Source organism: Leuciscus leuciscus, assembly GCF_965113295.1.
Source record: "Leuciscus leuciscus genome assembly, chromosome: 2".
In the NCBI taxonomy this organism is placed as follows: Eukaryota; Metazoa; Chordata; class Actinopteri; order Cypriniformes; family Leuciscidae; genus Leuciscus; species Leuciscus leuciscus.
In genome coordinates, this window is record NC_138726.1 from 58324555 (window position 1) to 58342550 (window position 17996).

The following is a 17996-nucleotide window of genomic DNA, read 5'->3' on the forward strand; positions in this document are numbered from 1 at the left end:
ATTGCTCCAAAAAAGGTCACTGACACGCACGGGTATACCTTTTTCCGTCATGGCAATCTGTCGCGCTGGTCGTGTTTGACCATTTGTTTGTCGGACGTAGCAACAGTAACTAAGGGGGGGCGGGGCTCGGCGAAAGGTCAATTGGGTTTGGAGCTAAACTCTGTGATCAGGACTAGATGGCAAACAATACTGTAAAGGGGAGAAGACAAACAATATTATTTTGTTGTAAATAATTTGTTCTGTGTTCATCTGCTTACCTGTACAAAGTATGCATCATGAATAAGCGGTAGGCTATATTTAATTTGATCTTTTAATAATACTGTTTTACTACATTAACACTATACTACAAACCTGATAAAAAGGACTGGGCAGTGGAGGAAAGCCTTATTTTGCCCTCCAGGTGTGACGTCACGTGATAACTATGAATTAACCATACAGTGCGTAAGTTACTTTTAGGTTAAATAAATTAGCTTATTTCCATTCATCCATTGACCAATTGTCAGCAAAACCTTTACAAAACTATCAAAATATCTCATCTGCACATAAGATGTGATTAAAAGCCCAAACTTACAGCTCAAGTCTATAGTCAACCTAACGTTAGCGCTACCTATAGCTAAGGTTAGTTAGATGCTAACGGACTTTTTCGAAGACACTAAACCATTTCTATTAAGTAAATATTCAACGGAAGCGAGTGATTTACATGAAAGAAAGTCTCAGAAACATTTGTATGTACTATTTGTGTAATTTTATGGACTAAACTTACCTTAAAGTTGTTAAAACAACAGTGAGAGACGGAGTTTCGCTGATTGTCAGTTGAGCTGCCGCCTCGTTTCCATGGTAACGCCCTCCGCTCCAGTTCAAATGCGGCTTGAATGTTCAGCGCGCGCCCCCATTAAAATACGTAAAAAGTCACGCAGCATTTACATTTAGATTGATGGAATGAATTATTTGATAATCAGCTAAAATATCATGAAACTTGATATATTATTAAGTGGATAGTAGGCCTGTGGCCATCGCAAACTGTAAATTGAATGAAAATATGAAAGCATTGAAAATGTAAAACAATGTTTAAGTAATTTATATATATAATAGGCTACATTATAACATAATATATAGGTCTACCTTTAGAAATGGTAAACGAGGTGTAGAAATAAAATAGCAAAAACTACATGATATAATTATGAACTTATTTTAATAAAGTATGTCAATCATCATTAGATCGCCACCCTCAGGCTGCATGAATGCAAGGACATTAACATTTTTCCAAAAGTGTGTATGACATGTTCAGTGATGATTAGCGTAAAAAATGTTATCAGAAAATGTATAGGCTATTAAATGAGAAGACACAACTGAGAGTAAGCATTCACATATCACCTATAAGTCCTTTTGATACTTGATAATCAGGCTGCCTATACAGCGGTCTCGTCTGTTAGGATACTCGGTCAATGAAGAATCGCTTTAATGTTAAAATGTTATACTGTTATATTTTATACACAAACAGAACGTAGCCTACCATTGGAGATTTGGCATGGTTGTATTAATACTGTCGTGACGTTTCTTTTAAAACCTATTTCAACGTGCAGACTACGTTATTTTAACACCTAAATAAAACGTCTCGCCAAAGTTACATTTTGGTCTGGTTTTGTTTTCGTAGTAGACAAACGTGATATCTACGTTTTTTGACTACCTAAAGAAAACATACCTGGTTGGTATTTTCACAACGTTTCTAAAACGTTTTATTTTGGTTACATAATTTTTTTTATTTTAGGTGTGGTTTCTTAAACATTTTTAAAACGTTGCACTGCAACATTACCTAATTGCAACCAAAAAACAACGTTGTGAAACGTTGTAAAAACATTTTGTGTTTGCTGGGTACACAGATCGAAGGGTTACACAGGTAACCTAGGTTCTGTGAATGAAGTCAACACGCCACAGTATGGGTCAGCCTCGCTAAGGATGAGCTGTCAGGAGACGGTATATCAAATTAACCACGCCCCGCTTGCAATCACCTCCTATAAATACAGGTGTTAATCAGCCGGCCCTTTCTCTTTTTTCCGACTGGCTCGAAGCAGTCCCCGAGTGACCACGCTTCGTGGCGTGTTGACTTCATTCACAGAACCTAGGTTACCTGTGTAACCCTTCGTTCTATTTCATCTCAGTCAACACGCCACAGTATGGGTCAACTGTGTACCAGATAAGGTCACGAGGGGAAATCTAGCGGGGCAATAACCAGGACATGATTAATGCAACAGAACCTTTATTAGTTCTTCATATAACTTACAACAAAACCACCAGGTAATAATACCTTGACATAACTTAACATAAAGCAGTTTATACTTGTTCCGCTGCTTGCAGAATAGTAGATGAAACTGTCTTTGCAAGATCCAGACGATAGAATTTGGCAAATGTCAAAGAGGACGACCAACCTGCTGCTACACACACTTCTTCCAGAGAGGCACCCTTAAATAATGCCCAAGAGGCCCCCATTCCTCTGGTAGAGTGGGCCACCACCCCCTTGGGAGGAGGCCTTCCTATGCTGTGGTAGGCTAGTTCTATCAGCCTGACCACCCATCTTGCGAGCCGCTGTTTGGACACCGCCTGGCCTCGCACGGAGTCCCCGAAACAGACAAACAGCTGATTAGTCTGTCTGATCTGTTGAGTGCAAGCAATGTATCTCTTCAGTGCTCTGACTGGGCAGATTAGATGTAATCTGGCTGCTTCTGCTGAATCATGAGGAGGGGGATGAAAGGGTTCTAGTACCAAAGGTCTGGAGACATAAGAACGAGGCAAAACTTTTGGCAGGAATGATGGATTTGGAAGGAGAGAAATGGATGAATCTTCTTCTTCTCCCAGTCTTAAGCATGCAGGGTATACCGACAAGGCATGCAATTCGCTTACCCTCCTAATTGAAGCAATAGACAAGAGAAAGGCTGTCTTCAATGTAAGAAGTTCTAACTCCAATTTGTCTAATGGCTCAAAGGGATGTTCTGTCAGAGCTTTCAGGACAATGCCCAAGTCCCATGAGGGAACCAACCGAGCTTGAGATGGGCCTAATCTACGAGCTCCTTTCAGAAAACATTTCACGATAGGATGGACACCAATTGTGCTGCCTCCGTACTCCATATGTCGATCTGATATAGCCGCTACATATCCCCTCAAGGGTGACTCCGTCAGACCAGTCTCCAACAGGGACTGGAGGAATGACAAAACTAACTCCACCCCACATGAAACTGGGTCCATTCCCTTGGACTGACACCATCGAGAGAACCTTTCCCATCGAGCAGCATACAGTCTCCTTGTAGATGGGGCTTTTGCTGCATGCAATGTTGTTAGAACCGCCTCTCCCAGAGCTCTGGAAGACTCCCATCTAGTGGCCAGACGTGCAGATTGTACCTCCCTGGATTCGGGTGCCAGAGTTTCCCCTGGGCCTGAGACAGCATATTCTTCCTGACTGGGAGACGCCATGGCGGTCCCCTCTGTAATGCTACCAAATCTGGCATCCATGCTTGCTGGGGCCAATCTGGTGCCACCAGCAGGACTTTGGCCTTTAAGATCCTTACTTTGGCTAGGACCACTGGCAGAAGAGGGAATGGAGGGAATGCATACAGGAGCATTGGAGGCCATTTGTTCGCCAGAGCATCCACCCCTAGTGACCCCTTGGGGCCCACTATTGAATACCACAGGGGACAATGTGTAGTTTCCAGTGAGGCAAAGAGATCTACCTGAGCCTGTTACGACCCTATGGTTTGTATTTTGCTGCCTCTCTGTTGTTTTGTCAGTCTCTCAGTGTGTCTGTCTAGGAACGTCACCTGATGGATTCCTGCAGGATGATTGGATCATCATCTGATTGGTTCCTGCACGATGATTGCTGCTCGATCCTGATTGGTGCAGCGCGTTTTAAAAAGACACGTCATCACTTCCTCGGAAGGAAGGAGTGGGTTTTGTGTTTGAGCAGAGAGTTTGTTATCTGAGCGTTAAGAGTGTTATCTGAGTATTATCTGAGTGTTAAGAGTATTATCTGAGTATTATCTGAGTGTTAAGAGTGTTATCTGAGTAGTATCTGAGTGTTAAGAGTTTTGAGACTGTGAGTACCGTTTGTTTGTTTGTTTGTTTGTTTGTTTGTTTGTTTGTTTGTTTGATTTGAAAGCTGTTTGTACCTAAAAATCTCATTGGCCCAGTTGGCACATTTGACCCTTTGCCTGTTTACTGACACTGATTTGGACTGCCCTTTTCAGTTTGTTTGCCTGGTTGTACATATTGTAAATACTGATTTATTTTTGGGAAAGTAGGGAGTTTGACGCCATTCTTTTCTTTATTGTAAACTGTTTAATCTCTGTTTTTGGTTAGGGAGATAGGTTTACTGATTGTATTTTCATTTTCTTTTCTTTTGGGTTAAGGTTTAGGAAAGAGGTTTAAATTTAAGGTTGTTTTGTTTGTTATTTTGGCTTTGTCAGCTCCTGAATCATATGTCCCAAATTAAGAAAATAAATAACTTTTGTTCTAATTCCTCGCACATCGTTGACTCTTTCATGTTGCCCCTTTTTCCCTAGACGGGGTGTAACAGAGCCACTCCGAACCGAGACCAGATCTCCTGCACCACTGCCGGATGTAGTCGCCATTCCCCTGGCCTGGGGCCCCCCCTGGACAAAAGGTCGGCTGCTACATTGTCCTCTCCCGGGAGGTGTAAGGCCCTCAGGGACACCCCCTGAGCATGTGCCCATAACAGAAGGTCCCGAGCTCTCCTGTAAAGGGACGTTGAACGTAACCCGCCTTGATGGTTTATATATGACACTACTGTGGTACTGTCTGAGCGAACAATGACATGCTTCTCCCGAAGCTGAGGCCGAAAATGGATCAGGGCCCGAAATACTGCCTCCAGTTCCAGCAGATTTATATGTGCTCCTCTCCACGAGGCATCCCATTGTCCTTGTGCTGGATTGCCTCGCCAGACAGCACCCCAGCCCTCCAGTGACGCATCTGTTGTTATCATCTCCCTTGAACATAAAGGGCCCAGTGTGACTCCTTCCTTTAGGCCTGGAGTCGAGAGCCACCACTGGACTGTTGGAAGACAATCCCTGTCCCTTGGGATCAGTCGCTGTCCATTCTCGTATGGACTCACTTTGTATTTTGCTAACCATAGCTGCAGAGGGCGCATGTGAAGCAATCCCAATGGTACCACCTGACTGGCTGCTGCCAACAGGCCAAGCAGCCTCCGACCAAACTTCACTGTAACCTGCTCCTTCCAGAGGAGCCGGGATAGACATTCTTCCAACACCAATTGCCTCTGAGAAGTCAGAGATGCTTTCATCGTTGTTGAATCCAAGGTCAACCCTAGGTATGTCACTGCCTTGGTGGGGATGAGACAACTCTTCTTGCTGTTCAGCTTCAGCCCCAAGTTCTGTAAATGGGTTAGGACCACCTTTGTGTTGTTCCTGGCCTGCTGCTCTGTAGGGGAACAAATTAGCCAATCGTCCAGGTAGTTTGCTATACGTATGCCCTGTCGACGAAGGGGGATGAGCGCTGCATCCATACATTTTGTAAAGGTGCGGGGGGCCAATGACAGACCGAAGGGGAGAACATTGTACTCGTATGCGTTGCCCTGAAAGTAGAACCTTAGGTACTTCCTGTGGTTCCTGTGAATTGGGATATGAAAATAAGCATCCTGGAGGTCCACTGTTGTGAACCAGTCCCCTTGTCTGATGAAGGTTAAAAGGGTTGATATGTTGAGCATATGGAAAGGCAGTCGTTTCAAATGACGGTTGAATCCCTTGAGATTGAGGATGGGACGAAGACCCCCATCCTTTTTTGGAATCAGGAAATAGGTGGAATAAAACCCCTGCCCCATTGTTCCCAAGGGCAGGTGTGTTATTGCTCCTTTTCCTAAAAGGACCGATACCTCTGCTGTGAGAGACTTGCAATGGTTCTCGTCTCCCAGAACAGTAGGAACAATCCCTTGAAACTTTGGCGGTTTTGATCTGAACTGGAGCCTGTATCCGAACTCCAAGGTGCTTAGCACCCATGGACATTGGGTGCATTGACGCCAGTGGAGGAGCTGTTGACTGGAAAAGTGTGTGGCCGGAGACTGATTGTCAGCGACGATTTCTTCCGCCTGACATCCGTGTGATGGAAGACTCTGCCTGTCTGCCCCTACGAAAGGGCTGTCGAACTCCTTGGCCTGGTCCCCCTAGAGCCCCTTGGCCAGCAGTTCTTCGCTGCCCTGGGTAGACCTGGGTTAACGATTCTGGGCGAGTCCAGCTACTGCTCCCCGCTGATGTCCGAGGCCCACGAATAACTGGTGCCCGACGCACAGCGCATGTCAACTCCCTTGTCTTACGGGACTGCTCCAATGCTGCCTCTGAAGGGGGCCCAAAGACCTCGCCAGGGATCAATGGTGCTGCTACGACTGCCATGCAGTCTTGGTCCAAAAGATTGGCCTGGGACAGCCATACTTGACGACGTGCTTGAACCACACTGGCCATCGATTGTCCCAGAGCTTGGGCATGTGCACTTGTTCCTCGGATCAGCATGTCAATCACCCGTAGTGCTTCTGGAATGTCTTCACTCGTCAAGGTAGAGGACAAATCCTGCAGTATACCCTCTAAATAAACCAACAGGAGGGAATTGGTGCATGCCAGTCTTGCAGACAAGGCAGAGGCATGATAGGTTCTTTTTAGCTGACTGTCAACTAACCTACAATGCTTGTTAGGATGTATAGCATCTTTGCCAGCCCGGGTGGTTGCTCCTGCCAACATAGCAAATGTGGGCCCAATCTGAGGAGCTGAAGCAAGCCCGTAAGCTGCCGCCCCTGCCAGGTTGCCCAGCTGTGTCTTAGGGAGGGCAGTGGAACCTGGGACCTTCCATGAAGAATGCAACTCTGTCACAAAGTCTGGAAGTATAGGCAAACCTTCCGATTTTCGGCGCTGAGAGCCTCTATCAAATACCGAAGTTGATGTTGAGGCAGGTTGTGAAGTCAGGTTCACCCGCTCTGCTGCTCTAGCAATCACTGCCTTATCTGATGAATCCAAAGGAACAGGATCCGAGGCCTGAGAAGAATAATCATCCATTTCTGAATCAGAGATGTCCTCTTGATCTGATGGCATAGAATTGCCTTCCCTTCCAAACACTCCAGATGCTATCACAGATACCTCATCTGGGTGGCGGCATGGTTGTTTTTGCACCAGTTCCCCAGGGCCTGGAGGCCCCACCGGCCACTGTTGTGCCTGTAACAAATTATTCAGAGTCTCTTGCATTCCTTGCATTTGCCTCTGAAGATGATCCACTTCTACATGTTTGCGCTTGCGAGAATGCTTACGCCTAACACCTTCTTCTTGAAGATCCTGCTCAGGCCGATGTACTTGTCCTGCAGGAATCTCTGCCGGAAAACCAATGTTGTCTTCCTCTTGCATCTTAATAGGGAAGTGAAAAATAGCTCAGCTAGCTTTTGTCTTCACAGACAAAGAGGTTTCTTTGGCTGAAATGACAACGAAAATCTCTCCCCGCTGTGTTTTTAAACAGCTTACTTCAACTTGGTAGCTTTCACCTTTACAGGTGAAGAGGCCCCCTTGCCAAACAATCTGTGTTAAATACTCACCTTTTCAAACAGACTTAACACGGTAGCTTTAATCCTCTAGGTTAAGAGGCTCCTTCATAAACAGCACGCGGCAACGCGGTAACTTTCACCCTCACAGGCAAAGAGGTTCCCGTCAGCCAGTTACTTTAAGTAATAAAGGAAGCAAATCTTACCGTCTTTACCAACTCAATCGTTAGCCAGGAGGCAAAAAAGAGAAAGGGCCGGCTGATTAACACCTGTATTTATAGGAGGTGATTGCAAGCGGGGCGTGGTTAATTTGATATACCGTCTCCTGACAGCTCATCCTTAGCGAGGCTGACCCATACTGTGGCGTGTTGACTGAGATGAAATAGAACTGGCCACGGTTGACAACATGAACGACATGAACGAGCTGAAGAAGAGTGAGAATGATGGAGGTGTTCGGTATATCTGGACTGGGTGTTGATAAATGGCAGTGGTCTTCAGGTGAAACTTCAGGTAATTTATTAATAAATTACAACAACCGTTAATTTATAGATGCACCATATACTAGATTTAATGCAAAACTAAAAACTACTTTTTAATTTGATTGTGAATATAGAAGAGACTGTGTATATTTGTCACACTTTTAATGTTGAGTACATTTCCAGAAAAAAAATAAAAAAATTGCTGCTTTTTAAAGGGGTGGTTGATTATGATTTCACTTTTCTAACTTTAGTTAGTGTGTAATGTTGCTGTTTGAAACTCAAAATAAACAAGAATCGGCACACTGCCACTTCTGCTCCGAAGAATTAATTAAAAAGAACAATGTTTTGACCCAAAGGGTCTTCATCAGGCAAGCAACAATCATAGAAAGGTTCAATTTATATCAGTGTGAACTGTTTGGGCATAAACAACATCTGCAAAGTTACAACGTTCAAAGTTCAAAGCAAAGGGAGATATTTGCTTTTAAAGAAAACGTTTTTTAAGGACTACAACAAATGACTGATAGGGACTACAGGACATTCCTCCTGGGTTAGTGACATCACAAAACCTAACATTTACATAAAAATCACATTGAATTTTTATTAATGGAAACGTGTGTGAAATGTTTTGAATTGAAATATTCACAGCTTAAATAATACAACCATGTTGAATTTCAGCCCATAAAAATGCAAGCCCTGAAAATACAATGCATAAAAATGCAAGCAGGGTTAATGCAATGCATATTTTTTCAAGTAGTGCAATTCAACAAGCTTTTTTGTTTCAAAAACATTTCATTGTCATTATTTTACTTCCATAGGTGATTTTGGTGACATCTGGTGTCTTATGTTGGTATAAAAATAACAAAAAAAAAGCAATTATATAAATAGCCACTGGATAGCTGTACTACTCAGTGGCTGACATTTTATTTATATTTTTTTCTGAAGTTAAAGAAACATTAAATATAACATAAAAATAAGTGTAATTTACATAGAAAATATGTTACTTTTAGAGGTCAATAAATTCAAAAAATACCACAAAAATAAATAAAAACGGCATAAATTGATAGTTTTTATTTTATCGAAGATAGTGATATAACATTTAAAAAAAATAAAAATAAAATTGGATCAAACCTGAGAACTTGCCAAAATGTGTCCACGAAGAGGGAATTAAGGGCTGCTATGTGAAGGTGGCTTGAGGGTTAAGAGAAGTACATTGATTAAAGCAGGGGGGATGTCTTTAGTCTGGCGGCTGTCCTTTTGCTCATTTGCTTTTTGGGGGAGAACTCTGCATTCGGGCCAAATTCTGAGCTCGCAGCCCTCCCCACGGACAGCACGCCAAATACACATAACCTTTACTCTATTTAAAGCAGAACTCGGCAACTCTAGCGAACTCTAGTCACTTCTTCGCTGATTTTCCCTTTTGTTGTCGCATGTTTTCCCCACGAGCTCCCCCTACAGCTGTGGGGGGGCGTATATTTCACAACAAGGTCGTAAAAACTCACTTGCGGCGACCTCCTCCCCCTCTCTACCGCTTCTCATGTGCGTTTGTTTTGATCGGAGCAAGCCAACTGTATCGTGTGGAGCTATGTCTACCGAGGTGGGTAATCTGGTAATACATCATACATGCGTGTGTGTTTATGTCGAATTGCCGTAAAGCAATTCGTGTTTCGCGCTCGTTCTCGTTCTAGTTCTCGCTTCTCACGAGACTTCCAATTTCTATCTTGCCGGGACGGTAGTCCCCAAGTTGCAAGGTTGGTTTTCCGCCTGGGAACGCTGGGGGGAGCTGGGAAAGTCACCAATATCACCAGAACAGGTTGTTTAACCATCCAAATGATTTCTAGACAGTTTTATTAAGTTAAAAAAGTTACCAAGTTCTCCTTTAATTATATGTAAGTGTGAACTCATGAAATTATGTTTTATTAAAAAAGTTCGGGAGGAGCACGTTCAGATAATTAACCTAATTAACACGAAAGGAGCGCATTCAGTTAATCAACGATTTAAGAGGTATACATACAGCAGACTTACTAAGTGAAGTAAATGTTTTATGAGCTGAAGGATTCATCTGCACCAGCATACAGAGCCGAAGCACAACCAAAACAATTTAACCACTAGAGGGCATCTTAGTGTACATAGTGTACAGTTTTAGTTGCACACAGGGTTACACTGAACAAAGGGAAAGCTGCTCTATTGAGAATACTAAAACAAGACACTTACAATCAACTTAATACATTTATGTTTCAGACGAGAACGCAATTAAATTATTTATATTTATATTATCAAATTGCAGTATGTGTAACATATCTGTAAAGTCTAAGTAAAAAATGGGGTTTTAATTAGGCATCAGAGTTCTGGAAAAATTTAAATTGATGCACTGCAGCCACTTATTTACTTATGTATTCATGTATTATTATTTTAATGAATGGTGTTTATTGTGTGTTTATTGTTTATGTGTATTGATGTGAGACAGTAAACGCCGTGGAATGCGAGGGAATTTTCGGAATAAATTCCAAGGTAACTGAATTGAAATTGAAAAATTCTTTTTTAATTTTGGTCTCAGCTTAATTGCTGTGCAGACTCCCTAAGTGAATAATATTTGTTGCATCAGTGTATTGCTGATATTATTATATATGGTTACAGTAAAGATAACTAAAACTATGTAACTATCAAAGCATCATTTCTCATTTTCATTTAACTTGATGTACTAATATAGCTTTAAAATGTATTAAAAAAACTTTATAAACATGTTTAAAAGCAATAACTACTAATTACAAAAAGTTTTATTTTAGTATTGAGTCTTATTTTAGTTTTCAGTGTAATTTTAGTATCATTGATACATACTACTATTATTATTATTATTATTAATACTATTTTTAAATTTTTATTATTTTTGTATTTTCTGTTTTCATTTTAATTAGTAATTTTAAGGTTTTCTTGTCATTTTATTCGTTTTTTTATAATTTTTTAATGTATTTTTATTTGTATTTTATGTTAGTGCATCAAGTTGAACTAAATGAAAATTAGATAATTTTTTGCTTAGTTTGCTTTGGCAACATTTTTTTATTCTGTTAACATATTTATTTATTTATTTAAGTATTTATATGCTTTTAGATAATTATTATAACTCTGTTCTGAGGAAATTTATTTTGCCTTCTTATTGGTTATATTCATGTAATCATTGTCTTTGTCAGTAGATTGTACCTGGTTTGGAGCGTGTGGCTTACAGTCCGCCGTTCTCCCATCACCATGTAGGAGATTATCCACAGTTTTCCCTCCTGAACTCCTGACCAGCAGTTTACAGCCCTGCACCTGAAGACAAGAGGCAAAAGGGGTCCTTATGAGGCGGTGAAGAAGCTGTTGATTGTCAGGACAGACGGTTCGTTCTTCTGGCAACAGTAATGTGAGGTAATCTGCAGCTCCTCCAGTCTCATGAGGAGGAAACCAACACCCTGCATCAGTCGAGAGAGAGAGAGAGAGAGAGAGAGAGAGAGAGAGAGAGAGAGATGACAGTCATGAGAGAGAGAGAGAGAGAGAGAGAGAGAGAGAGAGATGACAGTCATGAGAGAGAGAGAGAGAGAGAGAGAAAGAGAGAGAGAGAGAGAGAGATGACAGTCATGAGAGAGAGAGAGAGAGAGAGAGAGAGAGAGAGAGAGAGAGAGAGAGAGAGAGATGACAGTCATGAGAGAGAGAGAGAGAGAGATGACAGTCATGAGAGAGAGAGAGAGAGAGAGATGACAGTCATGAGAGAGAGAGAGAGAGAGAGAGAGAGAGAGAGAGAGAGAGAGAGAGAGAGAGAGAGATGACAGTCATGAGAGAGAGAGAGAGAGAGAGAGAGAGAGAGAGAGAGAGAGAGAGAGAGAGAGATGACAGTCATGAGAGAGAGAGAGAGAGAGAGAGAGATGACAGTCATGAGAGAGAGAGAGAGAGAGAGTCTGAATACGCTGATGCCGCCCCCTGCTGCTCTATGCATTGTCATGCAGTCAAAAGCATTTTTTTGCTAACAGTCGTTCATTACATTAGAAAGTAACAATACATTTGACATTGCTCAAAAGCACAGAGACAGTGAGACAAAAAAAAAAGTGAGAAAAGAGGTTTTTTTTGTGTGTGTGTGTCTTGAATTCGATTTATTTGTAAATTAATTCGTTTAAATTATTATTATTTAAAAAAAATGTTTTACTTGAAAACGTATGCCTATTATGTCTTGAACTTTCATAAGCAGCACTAATTCCCAGAAATATTTTGAAGTGTTTTTGTTTTATTTATTTATTTTACTTGATTGAGTTTCTGTCTTTATGCCTTGAACAAGCAGTATTAATTTGCACAAATATAGTTCCTTTAATTGTTTCATTTTAGTTTAATTTCTTTACTTGTTTATTAGTTCAGATTATTTTAAATACATTTATGTTTTGCCATTATTTCATAATCATTATTAATTATTTCCCAGTAACATTTTAAGAAATATTTTCATTATTATTAATTAATATAAATATATATATATTTTTTTTTTAATCAGTCATTAGTGTCCTTGTTACCGCGCCCGTGTTACTGGTCCTGGTTACTGGTCCTGGTTACTGGTTTTAACTAAATAAGAGGGATCATACAAAATGCATATTATTTTTTATTAAGAACTGTCTGGAATAAGATATTTTACATAAAATATGTTTACATACTGTATAGTCCACAAGATAATTTTTTTTTTTTTTTTTTATTTATAAAAAACTTTGTACCCTTGAGTCTTACAGTTTTTCTCATTCGCTTTGGTACATTTCTCGACATTTGCAAAACAGTAAGTGCATTTCTCAAAACAATTCGTACAAATAACAAAACACCATGGATTACCTGCAAAAGCCAGTCTCTTGCTCAAAACCTTTAGTTCATCTCTCAAAAGTAAATATCTGTCAATGAACATGTCAGTGCCATCAGAAGGACAAGTCCTTGTGTCATTGTGTACGGTCAGATTGCTTAGTCATGTTGTCAGTATAACAGTGTACTCTGGAGGGATGTTCTGATGTAAACTATGGCTAAAGTTTTGATGACAGTTATTGTAAATTGTAGTGTATGTGGGAGTTTGATTGCAAGAGACTGGACAAGATTCACCTTTACGCTTTGTACTGTAATTTGTTGACAGACCATGTCATTGCGATACAGAAAACAGAAAAGAGAGCACTACAATGTGAGAAATGTGAACATAGGACAATCTCCTTAGGGAAACTGGACATGCAGTGCTGTAGGAATTACAGTGCAGTCTCCCTACACCTCCTGACGCTCCTGTCTGTTGGGCCACAAATGCTCGTCCGCGTCACAACGAATATAACAATTCCTCAATGGGGTTAAGGAATGGGGAGTGGGGTGAGAGGAACTCCATCAGTATCCTGTTGTGGGCCGCACACCATTGCCTGATGATGGTGGAGCGATGGAAATCACGTACTTTGACAGGTCATCTCCAATCTGCCCCCTCTCTTGTTCAGGGATGAGATCCCTGTAGAGACTAGACGCTCTGTATTGAATGGCCCAGTAATGGGAATATTAGCGTCCCGTTGGCCTGGCACATCGACTGTAGCTCTGTGGCCGATGATAATTCTCCCGCGCCCGTGTTTCGTTAGGTTGGAGCCTGCCTCATCCATGTAGATGAAGCTGTGCGGTGGTTCACTTGCTTCCAGTTCCATTATACACAATATCCAGACGACACTAAATGAGTTTTATGAATTACATGCATTTTCATTTTGGGCAAGATACAGTTACATCAAATGTATACAGCACTTATTGCATCTTCTTTTCTACAGCCATAGCAAATGTGTAAAGGTCACACTCACCATACGGTGTTGTACTGTTGACTGTGAGGAACAGTTGCTGCAAGCTCATACATGTTTTACCTGTACATACTGGTAGCGCAGCTCCTTCACTCTTTCACCATTTCTTTCAAGTGGAACAGTGCACAGCTTCTTCATATTCATTTGGTGTGTTCATTTCAATGGTTGAGATGCTGACTGTTTGGATGTTTTCAAAGATGTTGTTGTCCTCTATAATGGCACTCTTTATCTGCCTTAGTCTTATGACATTGTTTTCTACAACCGTGGTGCAAACAGCCTCCTCCCGTTCAGGTGTGAAGGGAGTCCTCTGTGAAGTTGTCTTGCAGTCCTATGTGGAAAGAAATGTATACAGTATTACAGTGCAGTGCCTATTGTTAGATTGCATACCTGTTCTGTCGATGAAAAGTCTGAATGATTGAGGACGCAGTTGTTCTCCCAACATTTGGCTGCACCCTTCGACCGGCCTCGGCCATTGTAAGCCCATGATTGAGAACGTGGTCTAGAAGTGTGGCTCTTGTCTCATCAGGAACACGCATGTGTCCTCGGCCTCTTCGGCCTCTTCCTCTGTTTTGCCTACCAACTCCTCCGCCACGCAGCCTCACTCCTCTTCCTCCTCTTCTTCTTCTCTCTGGCTGTTGACCCCGTCCAATTCCTTGTCCTTCCATTATCAGACATTGTAACATTGTGTTGTGCTCCGGCTATATATATATATACTTACCAGTTGATGAGTCATGAGATGCACCTTCGTCAGAGAAAGTCAAGATTCACCTGGAAGCAATTTACAAATTCGGGACAGATTTAGAAAAAGAAAAAAAAAAGGTATAATGGAAATGTATAGAATAGGGATGCACCGATTGGGAAATTCTGGGCCGATACCGATACCGATGTTTAACATAACAACTTGGCCGATGGCCGATGCCGATGCCGATGTTTTTTCTTTTTGTTATTTATTCCTTCTTTTGTGCCACGGAAACATACAAGTCTTTCGGCTCTTGATCACACTATCCTAGAATGAGCACAAATTCAATCAGACCAATTTATGAAACAAAAAAAACCTTTAATGTCACTTTCTGGTTGACAGTTATAACCTTATTTATAAGTTCTTTTTCAGTTGTTATGAAGAGCAATATGAGAGAGAAATTTGGTAATCATTGTCTGACCCAACAAAAAAAACATTATAATATTCATTTTATTTTTCGTGTTCGCATTTATGAGGGAAAAAACACGGGTGAATGTTCATACCAAAATATTAAATTTTAAGCGCGCACGCGCTCTTCTGCGAGAGAGAGAGAGAGAGAGAGAGCCCCGACCGCGCGCGCGCTCTCACTCACTATTCAGAGCGGTCAGGCGAATGTCATTTTTATTTCCCGATGGCCGATGGCAGTTAACGAGGCAAATATCGGCCGTTACCGATGTTCAGCCGATGCATCGGTGCATCCCTAGTATAGAAATATGCTTGACATATCCCTGTATGGCATGACTTTTTGTTTTTTGGGGAAAAAATCTTTCACCCCATTTTTTGGAAGCTTGGGGGTCCCTGATCATATATCCATCATAAAATGTGTTCCCCACCCCACCCCTGAACCAGATATTGGTTTGTTGCCTCAGGGCAACAATGTGCTACGAGGGTACTAAAACTTGAATGCACCATATGGTCCTCCTAACCCTATGATATTGCCTGAACAAAAGCGGTCTAACTGCACAGTGTTGCCCTGAGACAACGAACAAAAAAACACAGTTTTAGTATATAAATAAAAACAAAATAAATCTTTAAACAATCAAACATACTTATTTACACACTGATGCACATGCATATATTTTTTTATATAAAGTTATTTTAACTTAAACATGTTAAAAAGTTATATTTATCTTACTAATTGGTGGCACTGTGTACCATGTGGCTTTGCTTCATGAAAGGACTGCTCCACCCCCAAACAAAAGGTCACACCCACTTCAGCCCCTCATTTCATTGAACAGACATGTCAGGGGATATTATATATTTAAAAAAAATATATTAAAAAAATTAAAGGGGCGGTGTGAGGTCCAAAAAGGTAGTTTGTTGCCTGAGGGCAACACCATGCCATAGAGGGATATTATGACAACTTGTTCAACCATTTTGCATGTAAAGACTTATGCTGTGAACTAATGCCTAAATGTTGTGAGGGGGTGAGACTATTCAACAGAGACCCATTATAATACATTTTGATCCACCTGACATAAACAATTGATAATGTAGGAAACGGCAGAGAATTGTACGTAATCATTTGCATGGATTTACCAAAGCAATTTGCAATTTGTTCAAAGAATGAGAAACTGCTTTTTTGATGAGCACAAGTGACACAATGAAGATTGAACAGGTAGTTTTGAGAATTTCAATTCTGACCCATGACTGTTATTTTTTTTTTTTTAATGATGGTTGTTCATGAGTCCCTTGTTTGTCCTGAGCAACTAAACATCCAATGTTCTTCAGAAAAATCCTCCAGTCCTTAAAATTCTTCAGTTTTACAGTATCTTTTGCATATTTGAACCCAGTGGTGACTGTATATGATTTTGAGATCCATCTTTTCAAAATGAGGACAACTGAGGGACTCAAACACAACTATTAAAAAAAGCTTTAAACATTCACTAATGCTCCGGAAGGAAACACAATTCATTAAGAGCCGGGGGGTGAAAACTTTTGAACAGGATTCTGCAAGGGATGTACAAACTTTCAAGCAGCACTGTACACACACACACACACACACACACACACACACACACATGTATATATATACCCCGAAATCTCATAGTTACCAGGGAAACGGTCTCCACTGTCTGCTTGATTGATGACAATACAGCCAACGTTTCCCTCCCACAGTGTTCGTATGATCTGCAGGCTTCTTTCCCTCTCTCTGTTCCCGTTGACGAGAACGTCTCCACCACACACTCACTCGAGTCCCTAAACCCTAAACCCCTACAAGCTTCCAGCACTTCATCCGTTTCTCCTCTATCCACCTCTCCGCTGTGGCTGAAGTCCAGTACAGTCTTCAGTCCTGCAGGAGTCATCCGTCCTCCATCCAGTTCCACTTCCTTAAGCCCCGCCTCTCCAGATAACAGCCACGCCTCTGCCCTTTGACTGACAGCAGCGAGCACCAGTCACTGAGCTTTGTGGAGGTTGCCTAGGAGCTTTAAACTGCAGTCCAGTAGAAGCCCCTCCTCCTCGAGTCCTCGTAGTGTGTGGAAAACACAAAGGGGCGGAGCTTTGGGTCAATGAGGGGTTCTATAGAAGGAGGTTTTCTGAAAGTGGGCGGGGAAAAGGTTGAAGTGGGAGGAGTTGTTGAAGTGGGAGGAGTAAGGATGATGGATTTTTTTTCGATAACATTTCTTTTTAGACTTGAGGATGTTTCTTTTTCTCTTCTTTCTTCACTTGCATGTCTGCCTTTCACAGAAGAACCACAGTGGAGATGAATGGGCATATTTGCATCCTTTTTCTCTAATTTCCCTCCGGTTTTGTACTGAGACATTAGTAACCTTTTAAAAGAGTGAAATCACTCGGTTAATGAAAAACTATCTGAACCAGCTATATATACAGTACAGGCCAAAAGTTTGGACACATTACTATTTTTAACGTTTTTGAAAGAAGTTTCTTCTGCTCATCAAGCCTGCATTTATTTGATCAAAAAGACAGATTTTTTTTTTTTTATATTGTGATATATTATTACAATTTAAAATAATTGGTTTTCAATTTATTATACTTTAAATTATATATTTCTGTGATGCAAAGCTGAATTTTCAGGATCATTACTCCAGTCTATCACATGATCCTTTAGAAATCATTCTAATATTCTGATTTATTATGAGTGTTGGACACAGTTCTGCTGCCTAATATATTTGATGAATAAAAGGTTAAAAAGAACTGCATTTATTCCAAAAAAAAAAAAATATTTATTCTAATAATATAAATCTTCTTTACTATCACTTTTTATCAATTTAACACATCCTTGCTGAATAAAAGTATTGATTTATTTCAAAAAAAGAAAGAAAAAAATTACTGACCCCAAATTACTGACCAGTAGTGAATATTGTTGTTACAAAAGATTTCTATATTTAAAACATTTGCTTTTTTTTATTTATTTTTATTTTATTTACTTTTTATTCATCAAAGTAACCTAAAAAAGTATCACAGGTTATGAAAAA

At 40.8% G+C, this 17996-nt stretch overlaps 1 long non-coding RNA gene across 1 annotated transcript; it reads right to left on the bottom strand.

The window, feature by feature from the left end:
• Window positions 1–13288: 13288 nt before the first annotated feature.
• LOC309493372 lies at window positions 13289–16840 on the bottom strand. The gene is made up of 3 exons (XR_014203881.1): window positions 16614–16840; window positions 14281–14588; window positions 13289–14139 (listed from the first exon to the last, which is right to left on the bottom strand). It is a non-coding gene; the product is annotated as an uncharacterized lncRNA (long non-coding RNA).
• Window positions 16841–17996: the final 1156 nt, after the last annotated feature.